This window comes from Dipodomys spectabilis, unplaced genomic scaffold (genome assembly GCF_019054845.1).
Source record: "Dipodomys spectabilis isolate Male_0828 unplaced genomic scaffold, ASM1905484v1 ptg000092l, whole genome shotgun sequence".
Lineage (NCBI taxonomy): Eukaryota > Metazoa > Chordata > Mammalia > Rodentia > Heteromyidae > Dipodomys > Dipodomys spectabilis.
The window spans coordinates 5,910,524-5,935,059 of NW_024870769.1; the positions used below are offsets into that span (position 1 = coordinate 5,910,524).

The 24,536-nt window shown below is 41.6% G+C and overlaps 1 protein-coding gene and 1 pseudogene across 3 annotated transcripts in view; one reads left to right on the plus strand and one right to left on the minus strand.

The window, feature by feature from the left end:
• Positions 1-24,536, minus strand: part of Jazf1 (JAZF zinc finger 1) — a 324,222-nt gene that overhangs the window by 57,535 nt on the left and 242,151 nt on the right. The gene's annotated exons all lie outside the window — the stretch shown is intronic.
• On the plus strand, positions 741-23,968 carry LOC122112226 (annotated as a pseudogene).

Here is a 24,536-nt window from a genome sequence, read left to right on the forward strand (position 1 = left end):
GTGAGCCTAGTGTCAGAAACTTGAAAAACAGGCTTCTCCACATCTTGAGTTAAAAAGTATTGATAACTCATGGGGCTCATTTTAAAATAACTACCCTCCTACAGATCAGATACAAAGCAACTGTAAACAACTGCAGAACATTCTTGCCCTTTTCACCTGCAAATGGATTGGCTTGGCTACAGATGGCAGTCTCTGGTTGGTTTACATCTAAGAGCTTTCTAGAAGTGAGAGGACAGCACCATGTTAGTGTCAAACATAAAACAATTCTTAAAGCACTGCTATCAACCCCTCCATCTTTCACCCCTCTTGCTTCCTCTCTTAGTGATGATGAAGTTAGGTTCTAAACCATAAAAACCCCATATCTTAGATCTCTCTTACACACACACACACACACACACACACACACACACACACACACACACACACACACACACACACACACACGAGTGGATGCTGGGGTCAAAGTGAGCTCTTGTCTCCCCTGTAGTCTGCCCCACTTTCTTTTCTGCTGTCTTTATTGACCATTGTCAGCTGTTTCTCAAGCTGGCCACAAACTTGCCATCCTGCTGCCTCCACCTCCTGAGTTTATTTATTGAGACTTTAATATTAAACTCTATAAAATTTTAAAGCTATGCTCCATCAATATGCCTGTTGGCCCAAAGGTAGACAGATCTCGCAGGAACTTGAATTTGCAGGGAAGGCAAAGCTGTGATTTCAGCCAAGGGCTTGACTCAGTTAACATGGTTCTGAGCAGCGACCAGGCAAAGGTACCTTCCAGCCCCTAAACAGCCGCATGCAGACTCAGAGGCCCACAGCCCCAGCCTTTCCACCAACAAGCTGTAATTGTCCCCTGTATTCCTATGGCCAATGGTAGTTCAGGCTTAGGAAGCCATGTCTGTGCCTCTGGTCTGGAAGTGTCTGCAGGGGATTTGGCTAGGAGCAATGATTTTCTCTGAGACAACTCCAGTATTCACAAGGGACATGGGGATTCAGACCCTGGCTAAGTGGTCTCACTCACATTACTCCTTAGTTTTTCATAGAAACTGCTGGCAAGAACCCAATACCGTCAGAACTGTAAATCAAAGGCTTCAAAGAGGAGCCCTGGGCAGAATCTCAAAGTTGGAAGACTTTAGGCACTCAGGAGTACAAGGAGAATCCCTGGAAGTTGCAGGCATAAGTGCATGAGTGCACAGGGCACAAGGTAGGGAATGCAGAAGACTGGCCCTTCCAAATGGCAGCCAGGCCCTGCCATATCAGCGGGGTGCATTCTGGGAAAGGCTGACTGTGCTCTTTCTCCGATCTCTTAGCTTTGCATTGCTTCTTTGATCTGGCAGCAGCAGGCTGCTGGGCTGGATCTGCTTTCATTGGCTTGAGAGATGATCACATAAGTCATACATAGCCATTATTAAAACTTAAATAATTTATGTTTAGCATTAAATCAATTAGAAACAGAGGTATTTAGCTCAAAGCTCATTACTTTTAAATTATTTTATTACAAACTATGTTCTTAAGGTTATTTACACTAATTTTCTATCTGTTGGGTAGAATGACTGTGTTATGGTGTATATTCTGTGCTTGGGGACACATTGTTGCCAGCTTGGAACTGGCCACAGAAACTGGCAAATATTAAAAATATTACAAATCAGGACTTCAATCCTCTCCAAAACTTAGTGTCAAATATTGGCCAGTACACCTTGTGGTGTAGTTACTATTTTTTAGGGAGGGGGCATTTGAATTATATCTTTGCTGATTCACTAGAGGAGCTAATCAGGGAAAAGACAATTAGATAAGAAAGGCTTGTTTTGCTTTGTTTACTTGCTTTTAAGACCGAGTCTTGCTGAGTACCCAGACTGGCCTTGAATTTTTGATCCTCCTGTTTCTACCTCCCAAGTGCTAGGATTACAGATATGTTACCATGTCTGGCCCTTCTTTTCCTTTTTAAAATCAAAAGGGCACTTATGGAAATTTTTCTATGGATTTGTGAATGTTTAGAATTTATTATTGGATATAAATGCAGATGAGTTATAAGTATTTACACACAGCTTAAAGAATAAAATTAAAATTATAATCCATATACCTAGGTACCTAGTATTACCAGAACTTTCAAACTGTCCTTTTATTTGGGGGGGAGGGTAGTACTGGGGTTTGAACTCATGACCTCATACTTGCCATGCAGGTGTTCTATCACTTGACTTATTCCCTCCCTTCCTCAGCCCTTCTTTGCTTTAGTTGTTTCTTTTTTTTTTTTTTTTTTAATCCGGTCGTGGGGCCTGAACTCTGGGCCTGGGCGCTGTCCCTCAGCTCTTTAGCTCAAGGCTAGCGCTCTACCACTTGAGCCACAGCGCCACTTCCGGCTTTTTTCTTTTGTTTATGTGGTGCTGAGGAATCGAACCCAGGACCTCTGGCATGCAAGGCAAGTGCTCTACCACTAAGCCACCTTCTCAGCCCTAGTTGTTTCTTAAAAATAAGGTCTCATGTTTTTTTCCCTGGCTGGCCTTGAACAGAGATCCTTCTGACCCCACCTCTCAGGGATTACAGGCATGTGACACCATGCTAGCCCTTAAAGCTTGCGGGAAAGCTTTTACCCACCTAAGAGAAATGTTACCTATGCATACGTAGCTATGGTTGATTTTTTTCAAGATTTTTCCTTCGCACAGTATTTTTCTACACATGGAGTAAATTCATAAAGGAAAAAAAAACAGTCATAGGAGATTTCATTCACTGTTGACTAACAGCCTGGAAATCTGTGGTCAGGCAAAGCAATGTTTTCATTTTGAAACTGAAACTGCTGTAAGATTAATTTTAACTTTCCTACAAATCAGAAATGCCTTAAGTGACTTTAATTTAATATGGTCATTTGTAGTAATATTTGTTATTGCTAGGGGAAGTACATATTCCTTAAGTAAATTTTCAAGTCTCCATTATAAATCTTTTAAATCCTTAGACCACAATGTTCATTCAGTCTGACATGTTAAACATGGAAACACGAATGTGACACCACCAGGGGGGAAATGTCAGCTGCTGGTCCAGGGAGACCAGTTTCAATACAGTTAAATGTGGGAAATTTACGGTACTTCTATGGCCAACTCAGTCTATGGCCCAAACACCTGAGACATGTATGTTTTTCTCAGAGAAAAACACACTTGGCTTTCAGTGGCACTCAAGGATCTAGAAATGGAAAGGACCATGTGAAAACTTAGTGTCTCTTGGAAAACTAAAGGAATCCACATTCCAAAAATACATGGTATGGCTGAGCTATTAGAGGCTCTGGAAGCTTGCTCAGGAAGTCATAGCACACTTCACTCTGGTGCTAGGGTTTCTACTTGTTACAAGTGAGGACTCTTGGTTTGAGGCACACAGACTACATGGTTGCTATGACCTTTAAGCCCTCGCTTCTGTTGTGAAGGATTCCAGGCATCGCACAGTGCAAGTTCTTCATATGTGGTTTTTGATGCAATCTGTAATCAAAAATCTATCACACACTGTGACTCAATTTGCTACACACATCTGTATAAATAGGTCCATGACTTGCAATTCTGTAATCTCCAAAGCTCTGAGAATAAACTTTTGAATACATCTGGTACCAAAACTTATTGGAAGACAAACCCTGACCTAAACTGCTGACAGGTTGCTTGCATAATTTACCTTATTTTGTTTAAGTACTCATCTGCTTCACAGTATAAATACTAATGTGTTTGATAATCTGATGATGCGTCAGACCCTTGGGAGGGTCATATAATTTGTTGTACTTCTACTTGTATTGTATCACCTTTATGAAATCTGAAAAAACTGAATTACAAAACATTATCTGGAGTCATGGTTAAGAAATTTTACTTTCAAGACAGAAATTTCATTAAACAATCCTTGCTACAGAGGATATGCTTTGATTTTCTGTGTCCTATTTCCTTTTAATAAAATATGCTGGTCATGACCACTACAATGATTTCTTGTTGTTCCAACAGGTCATGTTAGTATGGCAGTAGTTAAAAGGCCAGCTTTGGAGGTGGACTCTAGACTTTAATCCATGATGTAGGCTTTCTAGCAGTATGATCCTGGACAAGTTCCCTAACTTTCTGTGTCTCAATTTTCTGACATGTGAATGGTGACAATAACAGGGCCTCTCCTCAGGGGTGGTATGAGGATAAGATGAGTTAGCATATACATAGCACTTGAAACAGGGCCTGACATTGTGCCTGACAAGTATCAGGTTCCTGGTTTACAACAGGATTCTGAACTCCAATCTTTCATCTCTAACATCTGTACCAGCAATCTGGCTACTTCTGAGCTGAGTGCTAAGATAAGGAGCTACCCGAATGACTCTCACCACAACGTCAGAAGGATTAAAAATGGCTGCTGGTACAGTACCTGGAATCTAGACATCTCTCACTAGAGATGATGGTAGTAACATTTGTAAATGCAACTCTTTTTCTTTATTAGCATATATCAATTATACAAAGAAGTGCCACTCATTTTTTCCCATACATGAATAATTGATCTAATTCACTCTCCCCAGTTACTCTTTCTTATCTTCCTTCTCCCCACTCTTTAAACAATAGGCTTCATTATTCTACTTTCATACATGCATACGAAGTACTTCACCCCCCACTTTACCTCTCCTTTGGCCCTCCCCTCTTTTGCTTGTTCCTGCTCCCAAATAGTCCTCATTTTATATTCATGCCACTTCTGCATACAGGAGAGAATATTTAATATTTGTTTTTCTTGTTTGGCTTATTTTCTTTAACATGATGTTCAGTTTCATCCATGTTTCGGGCAAATGACAATTACATTTTTCTTTAAGGCTGAATGTTAGTCTCTCTCTCTCTCTCTCCATATATAGTATATATGTATGTATCAATTTTCTTTCTTCATTCCCTCTTCTTCATTTCCCTCCCTTAGTTTGGGAAGAACTAGTTTCAAGGGTGTGTCCAGCAGCAAGTGGCAAGAGAGTAACTTCTCAATCCCGTGGGGGTGCTGTCCTTTGCAATGAAGGGTCACAGTTGCTCAAGGCTCTGTGTACTCAGCTTCCAAACCCGCTGCAAAAAGCACCAACTACGTATCCTTTGAGGTTCCAAAGCTTCATTTCACCTTTTCAGTGGACCTTTGATTTGCCATTTTTCAAGAAAAGCAAGTTAGTGAAACCCAGAAAAATCTCTGAGAAAAGTTGCAAGGAACTGGCAAGACAGATCATGAGATTCCAAGTATTCCCAAATTTGGGGAATTCATCCGTAGATGAAATTTCTGGCTTGCAAGGATACCATCTAACCCTCCAGTATGGTCCAACCTGGACATTCTGGACTTTCCTCTGACTATGTGCCAATCAGGAGTCCACAAAAGCATCCATGGAACATTGGACTGAGGCTGTGCAAAATGGCTATGGAATGATAGGCACATTTCAACATGAGATCATGTGTGGCCCACATGCCAAAGATCTGGCTGCTTCACATCTCCATGTAATGATGGTTTTCAGAACACACATCTGCCAATAAGTTCATGGGTGGGTCTTCTTGTTTTAGCAGCAACTTGAATCCGGAGTGCCATTAAAGGAGTATTGGGTGAAAACAGCTGGCCAGTGAAACCTGTACTTAAAACCAACCAGCAAGTGAAGGAATCATTTGTGAGTGCCTTCTTCATCAAGATGGTGCCTTTTTATAAGTGTTCTTTTCAATAGACAAAAAAACTCAAACTACCAAATTAATGTGATTTCAGAAAGTTTCTAGCAATGTTTCACTTCTCATCCTGCTACTTTTGACTTGACAAGCTGAGGTCCATGGGATGAATTTTGAAGCTTCATAAAACATTCTGCCCTATCACCTACACTTGGAGCCCCTTTTAATATGCTTCTATAAAAATGTTAAGGCAAAACAATAAAACTAAGAGCAGCACCAGGGAAAAGACTCTCCATCTGATCAGATCAGTATGGCACTCGTGAGCCATTTTGTGCATGTGTGATTTTTACCCACACACAGCTGAAGGACCAACCCACCAGCAGGTCAGGCTCTGTTCCTGGAGAGCACACCAAAGGCAATAGGCTGCCTCCATAAGAGGCACTATGTTTTCCCTGTACTTTTTTTTTTTTTTTTTTTTAATTTGTTTTTGGGTCCAGTCGTGGGGCCTGAACTCTGGGCCTGAGCGCTGTCCCTCAGCTCTTCAGCTCAAGGCTAGTGCTCTACCACTTGAGCCACAGCGCCACTTCCGGCTTTTTTCTTTTTGCTTATGTGGTGCTGAGGAATCCAACCCAGGGCCTCAGGCATGCAAGGCAAGTGCTCTACCACTGAGCCACCTTCCCAGCCCTGTACTTGTCTTTTACTGAGTTTATATGTAACACATACTCCTGGTCTTTGAGAATTGTCAAGTAGATGGCAAGCCAATTTCATCACATACCTTGGAGCTAATTTTGCTTGTAAATGTGCCATTTATATTTTCAAGACAGAGCAAGGCGAATAGGATAAAAAGACAAGGTAAAATATAATCTTCTCTTGTCTACTGTCTTGAGAATCATATTTTCTTTCTTTCCAGTTTATGTGATGCTGAGTATCAAACTCAGTGCCTCACATTTTCTACCACTGATCTAGAGCCTCAGTCCCTAAAAGATTCTTTCTTGTTCTTCTTTATTCTGAGATAACAATAGAATATATGAAAAATTCATTTAACTTTTTGGCACAGAGGAATTGTAATATACATTTTCATTTTTACCATTATTTCATAATTTTGTCATGTACATCATATATATATCATTTATAAAAGCATATCACTTATAATTACTTGCTAGATACAAGGTATTAAGAACATCCATCTTAATTGCCTGTGGTTCTTAAACATTCATTTTTAAGGAATGCTGACCATAGGGAATCTTTATATTATGTGGAATCAATTATAACATCCTGGGCAAATACAAGATGACAAATACAAGTACACTCAGCTCCAGTAGCTTTCCAAGAGACGGAGGAGGGTGAGCAACAGCCTGGGGTCCTGCAATCCGCACCCCAAAACATGGAGGGCAGTGGGTGTAGGATGTCCCTGTTCCTTGGCCACCTCTGGCTGCAGGCCAATGGATACACCCTCATGAATAGCTCAGCTGTTCTGCAGAAGGAACTAGGACCACTTTAAAACAAACCCACACTCAAAAACAAAGAAGTCAAATTAAATCCACACACTACAGCTGAGTAACTGAAATAACAGCATTCCATTTTTTTCTTTATTCCCAGTCACTACTGGGGTTTTTCTTCTGTATCTGTAGATTTGGGTTCAGCCACTCCGCTTTCAAACGATGGATTAACATGAATTATCAATGACGTCTTTTTTATTTACTTTAATTCAAATAGTCTTTCTCTTTCATTGCTGATGCTAAAAAACAAAAAGTACTTCTGAAAACGACACTTCAGCCCTTGGTTTTGAAGCCAGATCCCCTTCTGGTGATGGTATCATTCTTTTGTTCCTTTCTTGCTTTCATAGAACTGCAAATAACTATGGCTGCTTCTTACAAGTGGTTTTCATTGCTAATTTGACATCTGTGCAAGAAACCAATGAACAAAACAAAGAAGCTGCATTTTATGAGGGCTTGTGGTATGAAACTACAAATAGCTTTTGAGTTTTTCCTTTTGCCTCCTCTGAAAGTAAATTATGTGATTTACTGAGGTTTCAGTGTAAATGGCTAATGAGCTGATGCATAATTCTCCCCCTAAACTGGAAGGAGTTTCAAAAGAAGAAAAGTTTGGAGTTGGGGGTCTCCAAGTGTTAGTTTTAGTATAAGGCTGGGAACAATGTCTAGTGGTTGAAAAATCTAGGTTCTGGAGACAGACTCCTGATTTGATTTACTAGGTGTTCTCACTTGGGTACACTGTACACCCTTTTTAGATGAGGGGCTTTCATAGTAACAGACAAGTAATCCTACACCTCATGGAATTAGACCTTATAAGTGCATCAAAAGCACTTGGCCCAACATAACATGCATTAAGCGGTCATTTACTTTTGGCGTCTATGGATATCAGCTCTATGTCCCCGACCCTCATCTAGGACTTAAGAGAAACTATAAATGTAGCAGCCATCTGACTGGGGAATTCCTATAGAAGAGGTCAATTCTCGGAAATGCTACGTTGTTCGCAGAAAGGGTGAGATAAATATTTAGTGATGAGACCTAAAGTGTCTTTCCATTTCCAAAGAGAAGTACTTCTGTGATGGTGTGTGACCTGACCTTCTGATGAAGTGAGCTGGGTGTCATTCACTCATCTAAGAACCAGGGTTTCCTGTGAATTTATAATCAGGGAAATGAGTACATCAGAGGTTTCTTATTAGTGGAACATGGTTGAGGAAGGAGGGGGAAAGCAAATTAGATGGAGGGGACCCTCAATATACAAGGAGGTTTCAGATGGAGAGGTTTTTTTGTTTCTGTCTGATGTACAGTTGATGGCTCTGTCACTTACAAAGCACTCTGCTTGAGAGATGCAGAATTAGTGCACCACAGCACCCTGGCCTGGGCCACTTTGGGGATCTTCCTTAGAATGTTCCCTAGCACAATGCTAACACACCAATTGTGGGAACACACAGTTGAAAGATAGTGCCATATCTGACCTACATTTTTTCCCCTTGACCTCCTGATAGTTCTACTGACTCTCAGCCTAGGGATGCATAATGTAACATTAGCCCGCTCTCAGAGAATCAGACACTAAAGTAGACTAGAAACTCAGTATTTAAGAGAAAAAGCTGATTATGCCCAAGACTAGAGCTGTCTCTAAAGTTAGGCTAGGATATTCAGCACATATCAGGCACTGTCCCTAGACAAAGTGCTGTATACATATGTGGGCCTCTAAAGCCTCCAGCTTCGTGGGCTTTTAATCCAACTGACTTTTTATACCTTTTGTCACCAGGAGTTCGGTTAAATTGCTTCTCAAGTAAAGAGCATGAAGAAATGTGAAACCAGGAAATGTGACTATCACCATCTCCTGTTCTTGCTAAGATGTTGACCAGAAGAGTTTGTTGTAAGAATTTGTTGTAAGGAAACCCCCAGACAGAAAAGAGTTTATTGGGGGAGAGCAAACTGCCTGCTCGCGCAAGATGGAGGCACACAGAGACAGAGGGGAAAGAAAGGGAGAAGAGAGGAAGGGGACTCTGTGGAGTTGAATTATATAGGGAAAGGTGGGAGGCGGGACCACAGCAGATGGGGATATGATCTCAGAGCCTGGGGAACCTCTCACTGTCCAGAGAGGTGTGACCAGGGCTGTTCAGGAAAATGACCTCGGCAGATGAGGAAGTGGCCTCAGAGCCTGGGATCCTTTACTGACTCACAGTCAGGTGACTGATAAGTGATTACTGATTTCAGACTAGTGAAGAGGAAGTGGGGAGGGGCTGTTCTCCTGGGCAGACTTAACATTTTGTGCTACAATTGGTACATTGATAAACTACAAACTATGTGTAAATGTTGGACATGGAGAGCATGAGTACGTCGATAATGGTGATAAATTTAAACATTTAATCAATGATAACTTCAAAAATATACAACAGGAGCTCAGTATGATTACAAACTATTAACATTCTGTTATCTTGTTTACTTTCTCCCCTCTCCTTTAGTAGGCTACAATTAGTGATCATTCGTATATTTTTCATCCAGTGTTCATATAACCACTTGAAAATATGTAGGACTAATTCTCTCCTGAAGTCCCTCACCACCACCCCCCTCACCTCCTCCCCCCCCCCCCCCCCCCCCCCCCGCTGGTTCTCTTCCACCTGATAGTCCTCTGACCACCTTTTAACACATCTGTGACTTGGCACTGTTTAACCTAAACATACCTTCTCAACACTCGCCTCCAATTCTATTTAGTCTAAAGTAAATGTCTATACCTGGAAGATCGTTAAAAATGCCATCTTCCCATGGCTGCCACATAACAAATCTCCTTTCTCTGCCCTCAAAAAAGAAAGAAAAAAAGAAAAATTATATGTAGGGATAAATCAACAGAGGAGGAAGAAGGGAATCATTTTCAACATAGTCACTGGAAAACAACACAGAGTCAAAACTGAATGAGATGTTTTGTAGTATCCCAGTGGACATTAACACACACAGAACTAAGTTAAAACATTTGTAAAACTGGAGCACTGTTACACCAAATATATACTATTGGATGCCACTGACAGCTTATTAATGAGGAAGGCCTGAGTGAATGGTTCTCAACTCTTTTAGGCCTAGGGACCCTGAACTATAAGGTCGAATGTTGTGTGGCTCTGCATTGCACAATGGTATTTTTGCTGCCTTTTAAGTTGGGAAACAAAAAGGCAAAGACTAACTCTTTGGTAATGCTTTGAAATAAACTGGCATTTCACAAGCTCCCTAGCCACCTTACTCCCACATGCACACCCCATGCACAGCCCCCACAATTTATGGGTTATTTGGAAGAAAAATAATCAGTCTGTTTAAACTTTCCAAGAATGTCCTTGTACTTAACTGCTAATGAAGTATTTCTTGGTGGAGGCTCCAGCTTTTTGGCTATTTACAACAAGCAGCCTTCATTTGCATGCCAAAGGCAGAACTAATCCTCAGCTTCAGCTGGTTTCCAGAAATGTCTGTGCTGTGCAATCCTGTTCATCCCGCTGGTTTATTTAGCAAAGCTTTTCTTCACAGCAAGTATGGGGCCAACCTGATTATCCCAAATCCCTAATTAGTGTAATTAAAGCTTTAATGAATTGCAGCCGGGATATAAACCTTGCAAACCTTTAAAACCCATTGCTGGTTGAGTGTGCAGAAATGAGCCAGGCCAACAAGGGCTTCATAAATGACTAAAAGCTTTGGACATCTACACCCAAGGACCAAGCCATTTCTGGTGACAGGGAGCCTCTTCCACTTAGATCCCACCAGCAAATCAAGCTGCCCACCCTAACCCCTTAGAAGTCCACTGAAGCCAGGGGTATTAGCAAAGAACAATTCTCAATATTTCAACAGACGCTAACCTTGAGGGGTATTTGCCCGCCTCCTGTCATTGTGCCTTGGCTAAACCAGGCGGCCTAAAGAACTTCATTCCAAGCAACCTAGGAGAATCTTGTTAGATGCTGCAGTTTTGTATTAATCCTCCTGCAGAGAATATCCTGACCTTTTCCAATAACCAAGGCCTGCAGTTTAAATCCAGTTTTCTTAGGTACTCCCCACTATGTACTAATTGACTTATTTTTTAAATGGCTCTAGGGAGTGTTAACATTATCTACATTTCATTTGGATATATGGAAGTTAATATTACAGAATGAAGGATTTAGGATTTTTAAAAAAGCCTTGTAGTATTCATACATTGAGCTAGATATTTAGTAACTAGTCCTTAGTTTTCCTAACAGGTTTGCTACTAGTAGTACAAATTAGAAAACAGCCTCAGATACATTAGTTTGCCCAAGGACCCACTAGTAATAAGGTGCCACAGGATAAATTAAAACAAAAATGCTAAAGGTCTGTGCTGTTCAATATGTAACTGTTAGTCACATGAGACTACATGATTACTTGAAACTTCCTAGTGTCACTAACAAACTGAATTTCTAAATTTAATTCATTTAAAATTTAATAGCCACATGTTGCTAACAGTTCCTATACTGCATGCCACAGAAACAGAACATTTCCATCTTTACGGAAAGTTCCTTTGGCAGTTCTATCTTAGCTGACACTAAAAGTTCAAATGAATGTGCCAAGTTTGAAATGGTGGTGAGCCTCCAAGAACATAAACAGATCAGTAATATAGATTTTTGGAGTCACCCAGAGGAAACCAAGGAGAACAAACAGGGAAGGGGAGGTAAGGGTTGAGAAGAGAAACTTGAAGAGATAGCTCAGTGATAGACATTTGTCTAGCATGCTAAAGGCCCTGGGTTCCATCCCCCAGCACCAAAAATCAAACAAACAGTAACCTTTCCTTAAAAAAAGCCAGGCAGATAATGTACATCCTTAATCCTACCACTTGGGGGGACTATGGCAGAACTGTGAGGTTGAGGCCAATTAGTTATTTTTATTTAAATCTCTCCCATAATTAATATCTTATTTTTCCTCTTAGGCTCAAAGATTAGATCTGCCTTTTGTGTTGAGAAAATACACTCGTTTACTTGACTGGCTGCTGGAGGGCAGAGGCAGCTAAGAAAAGCCCACTTCCTTATACACCACCTGTCCCAATCCTTCTTCTCTAGCCCGAAACTGTTCAAACTCACAAAACAAGTTACTGTGCTAAAAGTTCCTGCTGACCCTGGCCATATAAACCCTGCTACCGCCGGACTCTGTACGACTTCTCTGATCCTGACCAGGGAGTTCACCCGGGAGCGTACCCCAATACACTTTCCTTTCTTCACCTTTTCCTCCTCCTGCGTGTTCTTTCCTCGCCTAAATCCTTACATCTGGTGCTGAACCCGGGAAGATGGTAGTGCTTCTCTTTGCTCTAGGCCTACTGACGGGCATTTCCCCTTCTCCGACTCTCTCCTCCCTTTCTCCCTTCCAGAGTCCTCCTCCATCGGGAGCACAGAGCCCCTTGAGCTTACTTTGGGCTAAACAGCCACCAGAACCAACCTCGTGGGCTTTGCCTCAGTAAGCGTATCCTGTGGCTTGGGGTGTTATTGGTTATCTGTGTGAGCCCAGCCAAGGCCTCTATCTCTACCTCTGCCTCTCTCTCCCTGTACCTCTCTTTCTCTCCCAGGACCTCAGCTCAGCCTTCTGAGCATCCACCACATTCGGTTTGGATGTCCTGGCTTGCTCTCCCGGAACTCGGCTCCTTCCTTTCCGTTTCAGTAAAAACATGAGATCGTTTCGGAGTCTCCCTCAGGCCTTTGCTCTAGGTGCTGAGAACCATCTAGGGAGGCCTGGTCTTCTCTGTCACCTTCGTTTTATTTGGTAACTCTTTGGCTAAGACAGGGACGCCTTCTGTAGCCTTAGTTTTACCTGGGGCTGCCTGGGCACCATGGGAAGCCAAAATTCCAAACAGGACCCACATACTCCTCTGAGTTGCTTATTGGCTAATCTCAAACCTCTAGGCCTAAGACCTGACCTTAGACCAAGGAAACTAACCTAATTCTATAACCAGGAATGGCCTATGTACCAGCTCCATAACCAGTCATTATTCACTCAGCTGTTTTGTGTAAAGATGTTTTCTTAAAGGCACAGGCCATATATTTTCCAGCTCAGAATTCACCACTGGGTGCAGAAAAATGTTCATATAGGACATTGCATCATGTGGCTTTTGATGCAACAAGTTGGGAGTAGTAGTTCCAATTCTTCAAACTGTTTACAAACCCCCACAACGTAATCCCAACCATTTGTGGAAAGTGAAACCAACACAGATTCCCCCCAGCCATTTGTTGAAAGTGAAACCAACACAGGTTCCCCCCCCATTTGTTGAAAGTGAAACCAACACAGGTTCCCCCCCCCCCCCCATTTGTTGAAAGTGAAACTAACACAGATCCTAGCAATTAAGATAATTTTTTATTTTTCCGCACTCCGCCTCTCCACGGGGGAACCAATCAGAAGACTTGCCACGCGCATGTCCACCCCTCCACCAATCAGACCAGCGCCCCTAGGGGCGGGGGCACAGGAGATCCTATATCTAGTGGGCTCTGTGAGCCACAGCCTACAGCCTTCTCTCAGATCGGGTCTTTGCTCGTTTGCTCGCAAGTGAACCTGCTCTGTCAGCCTTGAACGCTTTTTTCATTCTTTGCTCTTGGGGGAAAGGAACCGGAGCCATAGACAAGTGTCAGCCTGGGGTATTCTTTTCTTCACGGAGCTTGCTGATTCTATACTTCTTGCAGTAAAACCAAAGCAACAGAAAAAGTCCTTTGTTGGGAGTGGGAGGGAAAAAAAAATCTCACTGCGTTTTCCTGAGTCAGCCTCTTGAATTCTATTAGAGATTGAGAAAAATTTCAGGCTAGCTTCTGTCCCCCCCAGCTTATGGGAGGGCTGGAGGCTCTTTTCTTGGTTGGGAGGTGGGTAACTGGGAGTGGGTGGTGTTGGAGGAGTGGGAGGAAGGTAAATGGGAAGAGGAAGATGAAGCAGTGAGAAAATCAGCAAGGCACTAGATGGGCTGCTAAAATCAAGGCGAAAGTGGAAACAAAATTTAGACTCAACTAAGACATCCGCTGGCCCTCCTCCCCAACATCATAGCTTACAATGGGGCTTTGGTGGCTACTCACAGCATGAGTAGACAGAAAGCAAGTTTTAGCAAAGAGGAATTCTGGGAACTGAAATGCAGAAAACGCGCGAAAGAATACCAGTGTTGCCTATTAAAAATCTGGGGAGGGCTGTGGAGTGCTCGGTAGGCACAGGCAGTGTTTACAATCAAGCTCCTCAAGTATACAGCAAGCTTTGGCCTCCTTTATGCAATTAGCCACCCTTTCTCAAGCCTGCATCACTCCCTGGGAGAACATGAGCCATTTGTGGAGTCATATCTTTCAGGATATGGGGAGCCATTTGTAGAGTGATATCTTTCAGGATATGGGGGGGGGGCATTTAGTGAGTAATTCACCAAATAGAACTCGAGTCTTTCAAAGAGTTAACTCGTCTCTTGGGCCTGAGAATCTGCCTCTTCAAGGCCTAATGGGTCTGATGGAAGAGTGTTATAGAGCAGCTTGGGAGTTAAAAAAAATACTTTCTCCACTCATGAAGTGTCGAAGGGAAAAACCTCAAATACTAGAGAAGGCTATACTTTGGAGCAGAGTGAGGAGAAAGGGCTATACAGTGAGCTTTTCCAAGGTCTGGCTTTTCTGCTCTATTAGGCAAAGGGGGGTGGGAGACCCCAGTGTGAACAGAGCATAATGGCTGGGCCCTTCTTACTTTTGAGAGGCACTGAGGGGCTGGCTGGCACTTAATCTGCACTAGGACAGAAACTTTGTTCTGGTCAACTTGAGTCAGAGCTCAACTCAAATTCATTCTTCCCCGCATCTCCTGTTGGGTTAAAACCTCCAGAACTAGGCTGGAAGGTGGCTCAGTGGTAGAGTGCTTGCTTCGCATGCACAAGGCCCTGGGTTTGATTCTTCTACACCACATAAACAAAAAGCCAGACGTGCAGCTGTGGTTCAAGTGGTAGAGAGCTAGCGCTAGCTGAAGAGCTGAGGGACAGTGCCCAGGCCCAGAGTTCAAGCCCCATGACCGACAAAATAAAAACAAAAACCTCCAGAACTTCAGCTTGCTTGTGGAAACATTCCAGGTGCTTCCTCTTCCTTATACTCAAGCAAAAACACCCTCGGGCCATTTTATTACCTGCCCTTCTCTCCACGATCGAATGCTCCTTTCATTCACTCTAGATGAGGTGGAAATGAAACAGCAGGACCTGAGAGCCAGGAACACCTGTGTCCAGCTCTACCATGTGCCCATTACATGCACCTGTGGCTCAAGTGTTTGTCTCTCTGGGCTTCAGTTTTATCAGAATGGGGGAGTTTATTCATATGATCACTCATGTTTACTCATTCAGAAAGACTTTAAGATGGCTCTATAGGGTAAAGTACAATAAAATAACACAAGTGACGAGCCCTCTGTGAACTGTCTCAATAGTTCATCCTGGCAAGAGCAGAAAAGGGACCCAGCTTTAAGCAAACCTAGCCTAGCCTTAGTAACTAGTAAGAAGGCAAATGCCAATCAATTGTTACAAATTAATGCTTAAGAGTTTACTATCGGTCCCCCACAGTATAACCCCTGCTTTCACTGTATTTGATGTCGGTATAATTTGTGGAGGGGAAGGGGAAAAACAAATCGTTGAAATTGGGATACAGGTGGACCCACTGCAACAATGAGATGTACAAGTCATTATGTCGAAAACTAACTTTACAACTTGGGGGGGAGGGTTGGGTAGGGGTTAGGGAGAGGATGGGATGGGAAGGGGAAACAAAGGAGGAGGCTACAATGCTTGATAAGAAATGTACTCATTATCTTGCCCATGTAATTGTAACCCCTTGTACAGTATTTTCACAATTAAAAAAAAAAAGTTTACTATCAGGAAGATTCCTTCATGCAGGCCTCATTAAAAAAAAATCACCATCTGCTAGACTCCCCCTCTTTTAATTAAACTGGTCATTAATTACTAGTAACAACTAACTTCATTCAGATTTTATTGAGTGATTATAAAATAAACAGGGGAGGACATCAAGCTTCCTGCCTTGCTGAAGGCAGAGGAATTCTTTATAATGGGGGCTGTAATAAACCCAATTCCGATTAATATGGTAATTATAATTCTCAGTTCATCCCCTCTGTGGTTAACGGAGTATCTTTCAGCTTAGCTCAGCCTAGCTTCTGCTTGGGTCATTAAATGGCAAACTGGTCTTCACTGGTAACAATAGATCTTTCATGGATTACTGCCTAATTAATTGAGGTGAATAATTTGATCACTGCTGCTTTTTATTCATATTCCAGGTATATAGGATGGTATTATAGTAAATGAAAGTGGAGTTTTGATGTTTTGGTTAGAACAGGTTTTTTTTTTTCTGGATAAAGTACAAACTTTTACTGATGCTTTTCAACTACAACACTTAGGCTAAAATGCTTAAAACAAGCCATTAATTTAACATGTTCATCCAAAACAAATCATAACCAATTTCTTTTTACTGCAAAAGTAATTGAGTAATGAATAATGAAAATCATCCCACTGAGGGGGCAGTAAATATGTTGACTTTATTATTAATACTCAATTTTGGTTATTTGAAACACAGCAAAATATACTGACTTAATTCAAGATTATGCCATACTATTCAGTAAATAGTATGGTTCTTGGACAAGAGACTATTTGATTCTGCAAACTAGAATTCAACTGAAATCTTAGTTACTAACTTTTCCTGAGACTTATATCCTATTTTCTCTAAGGAGTGACAGTCTTCTGCTTAAAGACACTAAACAGAAGCCTGGTGTCTCATATCTGTGATTCTTGCTACTCAGGAGGCTGAGACAGAAGGATCATGGCTGGAAGCCAGCCCAGTAGGAAAATCTGACACTTACTCCAATTAACCAGTAAACAATTGGAAGTGGAGCTATGGTCCAAGAGGTAATGTCAGCCTTGGACAAAAAAACTAAATGTCTTATTCAAGACAAAAGAAAATGCACTAGATAGTGCTTCAGTACTATGCTTGGAAGGTACTTTGTAAAGGAAATAAAAAGCACAAAGATACAAAAAAACAACAACCCACACCTCCTAAATAGCCTGTGAAAAGGGCAGTTGTTGGTAGGAGAGCTAATGGGAAAAGGCAGGGTCTTGCCTGCTTTTGAAGTCAGCAGGAAGTGACAGCTGAGAAAATGCTGCATGGAATTCTGGGATTACATGTACGCTTCTGTGAGAAGGTACACTCAAGACTATTACTGGCTCTTATGATTTATCACCCATGTATATTCCTGTTGCTCTTTTCACTTAGAAGGTAATCTCAGTCTTACAGGCCCTTAATGAGAAGGGTCAGAACATACATATGTTCATTTAGTAAAGCCTAAAATTCTAGAAGAATTGCAGTAGTAACTGAAGTTTCCAGTAAGACATTTGGAGGATATTTCAGTAAGTGTTTCAACATTTTATTTGCATATTTGGAGAAAGACTTCATTTAGCTTGAGGTGTTGAGTAACTATGAATTTGTTTAATCACACTCTAGCTCCAAATCCACAGTAATACTTGTGATAGAGATTTCTTGCCTGTTCCCTTCACAGGAAGGATATTCATAAACATATCCTTGAGAAACCATGTAACATTTCTACTTAGGAAATTTGCAATTCATGTAAAAATTTAGTGGCTACATAGGAGCTGGGCCAGAGATCACAGATGACCCACAGAGTGCTGACTCAAGAATGTCATATGCTGTGTAACAATCCAGACTTCCATGTTATTGGAGATGAGCAGTTGTGTTATCACTGGCCCCAAATTGCTACACAACCACAGTGACCTGGAAACAACAATCTTGGCCCTATCAAAGGGCCACAGTCTCTTCCCAGTCCACTTGTTTAACTTTTGCCTGACACTGTTTACTATTAGCAACCTATGTATGCCAGTCTTGCTTTCTAAAAGTAGTCAAATAGGCCCTGGGTCCAATCTGAAAAATTTGAAATAGACGGAAAAGCCAAATCAACAAATTGCTGAGCACCTTTCAACGAGGGGGGGGGGGGAAGGGATGAGGTTTTAAAAATTAAGATGGAGATTGGTAAAGGATGATATATTCTGCCATACAGAAGTTGAACAATCAGGAAGTGAAGTGTGTGGGGGCTGATGTGTTCTTAGGATGCATTGATTATGAGCTCTGTTTGCTTAGGTAGGTAGCAGTAACTCACTTGGGGGAAGTTCTCCTAATTGCTAGTTTCAGGTTGGACAGAAAAGGGATCTTTGCTTTGCCACATGCCTTATTTTAAAATATACTAATATCCCTAGTGAGTTTTGAATGGTTAAACTGATCCTTTAAAGTCATCTGTCTTGGGGCTGGGAATGTGGCCTAGTAGTAGGGTGCTTGCCTAGCATGCATGAAGCCCTGGGTTTGATTCCTCAGTACCACATATACAGAAAAAGCCAGAAGTTGTGCTGTGGCTCAAGTGGTAGACTGTTAGCCTTGAGCAAATGAAACTCAGGGACAGTACCCAGGCCGTGAGTTCAAGTCCTAGGACTGGCAAAAAAACCCCAAACCAGTAGTCATCTGTTTCTTGCACCATAAGTATAGTTACCCACAAAGGGGTCTCATTGTTCCAGATTTCAGTTGCTAACAGAATGAGAACCAAACTGTATTGACATGTTCTGACATGAGGAAGGTTGGCAGCAGAGACGTGACTTGATGCCCTGGCATGGAGACAGTGGAGCCCTGACAATAAACCTGAGCCTGTAAAGTATTTTGTATCTGGAGCTCTTTAATGTAGAGGTGAGTGTGGAGAGTACAGAAGAGGAAAGGTTTTGATCTAAGTTGCTTCACAGCTGGGAAATCAATGAGCTAAGAGAAAGGTGGTCTTGGAGTAGAATAAACTAGCTGTAAAGATGGTATTCTCTACCTCAGAAGTGGACAATGCTTCCTTTGAGAACTGTGGCAAAGCAGAAGAGCAGAACTTTGTTCCAAAGGGTGTGTTTTTTTTTTTTTTTTGCTGGAAACATTTGTACAGACTTATTACTAAATGTAAATGTTGGCCTGAGAATGGTGCTGATATTACTGGTTTGAAAATTGGTATGCTGGGGTTGGGGAGGTGGCTCAGTGGTAGTGCTTTTGCTTCACATACATGAGGCTCTGGGTTCGATTCCTCAGCACCACGGAAACAAAAATCTAGAAGTGGTGTTATGGTTTAAGTGGTAGTGTGCTAGCCTTGAACTGAAAAGCTCAGAGGCAGTGCCCAGGCCAAGAGTTCAAGCTCTGTGGCTGACAAAAAAACCTCAAAGATTTACTACCTAAATCCACTGATCTTTTATAGCCCTTCCAGAAAATGAATTTGTGAACAGTTCCTTTGCTAGTTTCTATCACATCAGGTCCTTACAGACGTTATGCTGTCTTTTGAGACACTGGTCAGGGGCTGGGAAGGTGGCTCAGTGGTAGTGCTTGCCTCACATGCATGAAGCCTTGGATGTGATTCGTCAGTACCACATAAACAGAAAAAGCTGGAGGTGGTGCTGTGGCTCAAGTGGTAGAATGCTAGCCTTGAGATGAAGAGCTGAGGGATAGCGTTCAGGCCCCAATACCTACCAAAAAAAAGACACTGGTGAGGGCCCTTGTAGGTGGGGAATGCTAAGAAGGCTTGCAATATATTTCTGAATTTCCATTCAGAAAAGGAATGAGATTATAAAATAGTTTAAGACTTTCAAGTCATGATCACTGCAGCATAAAATAGAATCATTTTCTGGATATACAAAGCATTTTATCTTTTCTAAAGACTGCACTGAAAAATGTGGCAGTGATTGACTACTGTTCCCAAGAAATCCAAGTATTTCTGGCTTTCCACTTTTGGCATAGGAATGCACTTCTGTCCTCTTGGTTAGAGCTACATATGACTTGATTTGGCCAATAACATTTGGCAGTGATGCACCGTGGTGCTTCCTCCTTATGTAACAATTCTGCAACCTGGGTCAAAATAAAGCCTCTCAGACAAGGTAACTATCACAAGGAGGGAATTTCTACTGATCTCACAGTGAATATAAAGAGTAAAAGCAAATTCTTGTTTGGTCACTGACATTTTCAGATTGTTGCTGTAGTATAACAACCAGTCACATTTTAAAAAATACTTCTTAAAACTTCTGCTTAAAATGCTTAAAGTCCCACTGATCTTCAAAGTTCTGACTCACCATAAATAGGTCTTTATCACTCCAGCTAACATTTATCTCTATACCGAGTCTGACTATAAAATAGATTTTAACCAAGTACTAGTGGCTCATGCCTGAACTGCTTTACTATTCAGTAGGCTAAGATATGAGGATTGCAGTTCAAAGCCAGCCTGAGACAGAAAAGCCTGTTCAAAACTCCTATCTCCAATTAACCTCTAAAAAAAGCTTGATGTAAAGCTGTGGCTCAAGGGGTTGAACACTAGCCTTGAGTGAAAAACTCTAAGGGATAGTTCCCAGGTCCTGAGTTTAAGCTCTAGTACTAGAACACTTATTTACAATTTCGTACTTGATTATTTTATAATTGCCTGTATACATTCATATCATGTCACTGATTAGATGAGAGAATTAGAGGGCAGGGATCTTGCTGTAGTTCACATCAGCAAAATGGGGGAATTGGGAGCTTATAACAGCATGGAATTTTCAATCTGTTGCAGTGTTAGAACTTTTTCATGTGTTTACAACTAGCCAAGTATTGCATAGATACTGCCTGCACAGAGCCATCCTGAAAATCTGAAAGCAGACTTGTAGTTAGGTGGTTGCTCCATTGACTGGGCCCGTGGTGATTTTTACTGCTTACAAAATTCTTTTGAACAATTGGACTATATAGCCTATGTACTGTATCTTTCTAAAATGAACAAAAGAGAAGGAAAAACAGTAGCAATAACATGGGGGGTGGGAATCAACCACTGGGGATTTTAAAGTGAAATTTGGTACCATTTATGGTTGAATGTGGGAAATGACCGATGGCTAGGAGGGAATGCTTAGGCCTGTTTCGTTAGTCTGAACATGGGTCTTTGTCAGGTTGTCTGACTTGGCCCCATGAATAGATTTTTGTCATCAACCAGTGTTGAAATTTATAGAAAGTAGCAGAGCTCAGTAGGACACTTGCTCAGTGAGAGGCAGTAGCACTGAAACACAGCTTCCAGTAAGAAAACTTTAAGTACTCCACATAAACAAGGGGACTACCTCACTGGAACAGGTTATAAAATACATTTTGTAGAATTACAATTTATTTTTGGTGGTATCTAAGTTTGAACTCGGAACCTTATGCATGCTGGGCTGGTACTCTGCCCCAGGAGCCACATACCTAGCCATCTTGGCTTCCATCTTACACTTCTGCCTGGATCTCTTTTTTTTTCCAAGCTCTTTTTTTTAATTGTGAAAATACTATACAGAGGGGTTACAATTACATGGGCAAGATGAGTACATTTCTTATCAAGCATTGTAGCTTCCTCCTTTGTTTCCCCTTCCTATCCCATCTTTCCCCCACCCCCCCAACAGTCCTCCCCTCCCCCACCAAAGTTGTAAAGTTCGTTTTCGACATAACGACTTGTACATCTCATTGTTGCAATGGGTCCACTGTATCCCTATTTAAACGATTTTTTTCCCTTCCCCTCCACAAATTATAACATCAAATACAGTGAAAGCAGGGGCTATACCATGGGGGAGGGACATACAAAGCAATAAAGAAATCTTATAAATATGTTAGAAACAACCGCATGAAAGAAAAAACCATTTGAATCCATATCTTAGGGTTCCTTTCCCTAACATCAACTTAACTGGCCTTTTCTGCTTGATTTGCCTGGATCTTGATCCCCTTGTTTCCTGCATAGCTGAGATGGCAGGTGCTCGCCATTATACCCACGGAGGTCTTTCTAATCTTTCTTTTGTGAGGCTGTGTTTAAACCAGGTTCCTCCTTTCCTATCTCTACTTCAAGCTTCTGGGATGACAAAAGTGAGCCACTGTGCCTGATGAATTATAACTTTTGAGCTATCTAGAGAGAAAGTCTTGGTGTGGCCCCAACTGTAAATAGGAACTAAAATGAGAAAATATGGCACAATAAGCTCAAGGGGAGGGGGCATAAAGTCTCAGAAACCATTCATGTTCAAACCTATAGGAGTTTTAAAGTTAAAATTCTATCAAATCTTTAAAGCTATTTGGAAATATAATCATGTCAATGCCATAAAGCTTCTACTGGCATACTTGTCATGTAAAGGTAACTCGGAGAACAGCAACTATGAGGACACATTTCGTAAATAAAATAATAGCTTCATAATGAGAGTCTGAAGGCTGGGAAGACCTCTCACACATAGGTAACTGCAGGAAAGACATCACTTAAGGCTACAAAAGAATGGGTTCAGTGTGGTACTGTTTTGATTGCAAGAGTGTTGGAGATGCCCAGTTTTATCTATGCTGCTTATTACAGTACTAATAACTTGAAGCAAAAGCAGATGGAAATTCTTTAACTTTTCAAAATGTCATCAAGAACAAGGTTCCTATGGAAAATTCTTGTTTGCAGTAAGTGGTTAGTGAAGTCTGGGGGGAGGAAGGTTCATCCCAGCTTGAATGCACTTGTAACACTACTTGCACCTTGGAATCCTCTACTGCTATCCTTAACATCTGAGCAATGGGATCTCAGAGGTGAATGCCTTCAGGGAAATAAAGTTTTGGTACTAGAGGAACCAAAAATACCCCCAGCCTGAATCCATACTGCTGATCCCCATTATTATAAATTATATCCAATAGAAAGATGGGACAGTGACATTTTATACATGGCAAACTGAGCTATTTCCTTTTCAAAACTTCAGCCTTGTTTGGCAACTGATGGGAACAAAGTTATGTTAAAACTTCAAGTAATAATTTTATTTTTTCGGTCGTGGGGCTTGAACTCTGGGCTTGGGCGCTGTCCTTGTGCTCTTCAGCTCAAGGCGAGCGCTCTACCGCTTGAGCCACAGCACCACTTCGTTTTCTCTAGTGGTTTATTGGAGATAAGAGTCTCAGGAACTTTCCTGCCCGGGCTGGCTTTGAACCCCGATCCTCAAATCTCAGCCTCCTGAGTAGCTAGGATTACAGGCGTGAGCCACCGGCGCCGGGCTTCAAGTAATAATTTTACAATAACTGTTAACATAAATAACTGCAGTAAATAGGTATTGATCAATTTGTTCTTGATAATCTCAAGGGAGTTGCTATACAGCTACATAAAAGTGATATGTAAAATCAGGACACTATTTGTATAGCAAACTTCAGATCAGCTATGAACTTGGCATGTTTTTACTTGCACATTCCATAGCCAAACTCTGTAAGCAGGTCAGCTTCAGAAATCTCACATAAGAGAGGCTGCATCTGGCTCTCGCTCTCTGGGCCCTTGCAGTCCATTGAGCTCCTTAGAGACAGCACAGGGGCAAGTGAAGCCAGACGGGCACTGTGCAACTCTGTCTTGCGGAGGAAAAAACACGAGCAAAGGAGATCCCTAAGAAGCCCAGGGGCAAAATGTCGTCATATGCATTCTTTGGGTAAACTTCCTGGGAGGAACTCAAGAAGCACCCAGATGCTTTGGTCAACTTCTCCGTTTTCTAAGAAGTGCTCAGAGGTGAAAGGCTGCTTAAGAGAAAGCGAAATTTGAAGACATGGCCAAGGCAGACAAGGTGCATTATGAAAGAGAAGTGAAAACCTATATCCCTTCTAAAGGCGAAACAAGTTCAAGGATCCCAGTGCACCCAAGAGGCCTCCTTTAGCCTTCTCGTTCTGAGTATTGCCCTAAAATTGAAGGGGAACATTCTGGCCTCTGTTAGTGATATTGCAAAAAAAAAAAAGATGTGGCACAACACTGCTGCAGATGACAAGCAGCCTTGTGAAAAAGCTGAAGGAAAAATACAATAAGGATATTGCTGCCTACTGAGCTAAAGGAAAACCCGAGGCAGCAAAAAGGAGTTGTGAAGGCTGAAAAGAACAAGGAGGAAGATAAGAGGATGATGATGAGTAAGTTGGTTCTAGCAGTTTTTTTTTCTTGTCTATAAAACATTTAACACCCCCCTACACAACTCCTTTTAAAGAAAACAAATTGAAATGTAAAAAAACTCGCAGAAGTTAAATCTAATAACATATCACGTTTTGTTTTCTGCTACTTCCTACCAGGAAAAAACTGTTCATGGGAAACATTGTTAAAATTTGGGAGAGGGATGTGAATAAATGCAAAGCAACGCCTTCATTCCCAGCCAGCAGGAAGTGCCTTCAGCTAAGTTTGACCCATCTCAGGGAGTACAGGACAACTTTTTCCATCTCGCTAAAGTTTCCCTCTTCCAACAGACTTGATATCACCTGCTAAGATAAATTGCCATAATGATTGAGAGGAAAATATATGGTGTAATACAGAAAGGGGAGGGGGGTGGGAAAGCGAATGACCATTTTAATTTCCTAATGTAAAACACAGCTGTAGTAATGTTGGCAAGTCTCACTTGCCCCTTTTAAATTTGTGACATGAAATCATGCCACTTAATTAAGTCTATATTCAG